This window comes from Pediculus humanus, genomic scaffold (genome assembly GCF_000006295.1).
Source record: "Pediculus humanus corporis 1103172107667 genomic scaffold, whole genome shotgun sequence".
In the NCBI taxonomy this organism is placed as follows: Eukaryota; Metazoa; Arthropoda; class Insecta; order Psocodea; family Pediculidae; genus Pediculus; species Pediculus humanus.
Window position 1 is genome coordinate 719,638 of NW_002987276.1, and position 2,170 is coordinate 721,807.

The following is a 2,170-nucleotide window of genomic DNA, read 5'->3' on the forward strand; positions in this document are numbered from 1 at the left end:
TTTTTTAAAATATATATTTCCGTTTCGAACCTTTTCATCAACTTTTTGTTCTTTTCATCGCGCGCGTAAAGAGAGAGAAAGAGAGAGAGAGAGAGAGAAAAAAATTACTTTAATCCTTTTTACTTTCCTCACTCACTCTCTTTCCTATCATCATCATCATCATCATCACTTTCTTTCCATTTTTCCGTAAATGCTTTTTTTTTTTCCTTTTTTCCTTTTCCTTTTTTTTTTTTTTTTAAATCCATATCAATTACCAATCAATTTAATTTTCTTTCCTTTTTACGTGAAATCGTTGAATTTCATTATCGCTCGCTTTACTTCTCCTCGTCGCCATTTTCATTATTATTATTATTATTATCGTAAACGTCGTCGTCGTCGTCGTCGTCATTAATCGTTTCGGTAAGAGAATTTACCGCATTATAAAAAAAAACCGAACGGGGAAAAGGAGGGGAAGAGAAAGAGAGAGAGAGAGAGAGAAAGAGATAAATTTTTTTTCGGTTTCAAACTATCGAACTGTAACGTCAAAGGAAATTATTATTAAAATTCATCATTCGTTCGATCGTGTCGTAAAAAAAAAAAAGGAAAAATACATCTTACAGTAATTATAAAGAAAACCTTTGAATATATTATATACCTTTGACATATTTTTTTTTTCTTTGAAAATCTTGTCAATGGATTCGCTTTTAAAAACATCATCATCATCATCATCATCATCATCATCATCATAATCGCGAACGTGAATGAAAAAAATTTCCGTTTGACAAATTTTCCTTTTTTTTTTTTTTAATAAACCTTTTCATCGTCATCATATCATCGTCGTCACAAAGGAAAATTTTCGGCAAATGAATTTCCTGTCACGCTGTTTAAACCGGAAAATGAATAACCGTATTCTTTCCTTACCCCCCGCCCCCCGCCCGGCCCCCCGCGAAACCTTTTTCAAAAGCGTTTGTTTATTAACTTTTCCTTCCTTCTTTTCAAATCATTTCCTACTCATACGATTAGTTTTTTTTTTTTTTCTTGTAAATTAACCCCCGGAAAAAAAAAATTCTTATTTTTTTTCCCCCTCCCACCCTTATTTTTCAACCCTTTTTTGTAAAAAAAAAAAAATAAAAATATATTTTTTTAAAACTTTTCTTCCGTTTTTTTTTTTTTTTTTTTCCTTCAAGATTATTCCGAATCAATTCGCGATGCGCGATTTGTTTTTATTTAAAACTTTTTCTATTTTCTTTTTATTACTTTAAAATTTTTCATTTCTCTTTCTTTCTTCTTCCATCTTCCTTGTTTTATTTTATGAGGGATAGATGAAAATTGAACTTAAAAGGGCACAAAGGAAAACGGCGGGGGAGGTCGGAGGGGAGGGGTAGGGGAGAGGAGGAGATGTTCGGTCGTCGGCTCCTTCGTTGTATTTTTATAAATCTGTAAGATTGATTCCTACTACCACCACCACCACTACTACTTTTCCTGTTCTTATATTAAAATATTTTTCATAACATTTTCCTTTTCCTTCCTTTTTTTCCCTTCCTTTTTTCCTTTCCTTTTTCGCAATCTCGAATCGATATAATTTACTTTTTTTTCATCCTTTGTATTTTTTTTTCTTTTTCATTTAATTCAATATTTAACTGTTTTATTGGATCTTCTTTCATTTTCTTGCACTTTAAAAGTTTCGTTAACTTGTTTATTTAATCTCCTCAGTATCGTGAAATTGAATTTCGATGAAAACAAAGGAAAAAATAAAGGAAAAAAAAGGAAAAAAAAGGAAAACAAAAGGTAAGGAAAAGAATGTAATGGGGAGGGGAAAAAAATCCTCGTTTCTTTTTTTCTTCTCCCACCCCCACCCCCCCGTCCCTTTTCATTCATTCCTTCTTTCTTTTTTTTTTTTTTTTTTCTTTCTTACATTCTATTCTTTTCTTTTTTTCCTCAAGGATTACCAATCGAATAAAAATTGTAAGAGAAAGAGAAAAGGAAAGAAAGAAAGAAAGAAAGAAAGACGCTGAAAGGCATCGATTCAAAATCTCACAAGATTAGTAAAAAAAAATAAATTTCAAACAAGTTTTGTCGTTAATATCGTTTTGATTCGATATCTCGAAAATTATTAACCTTTTAGTTTTTATCCTGCCCCTTCCCCGTCCCACTCCCCGGTTTATAGCAGACGATTTTTTTTATTTTTAAA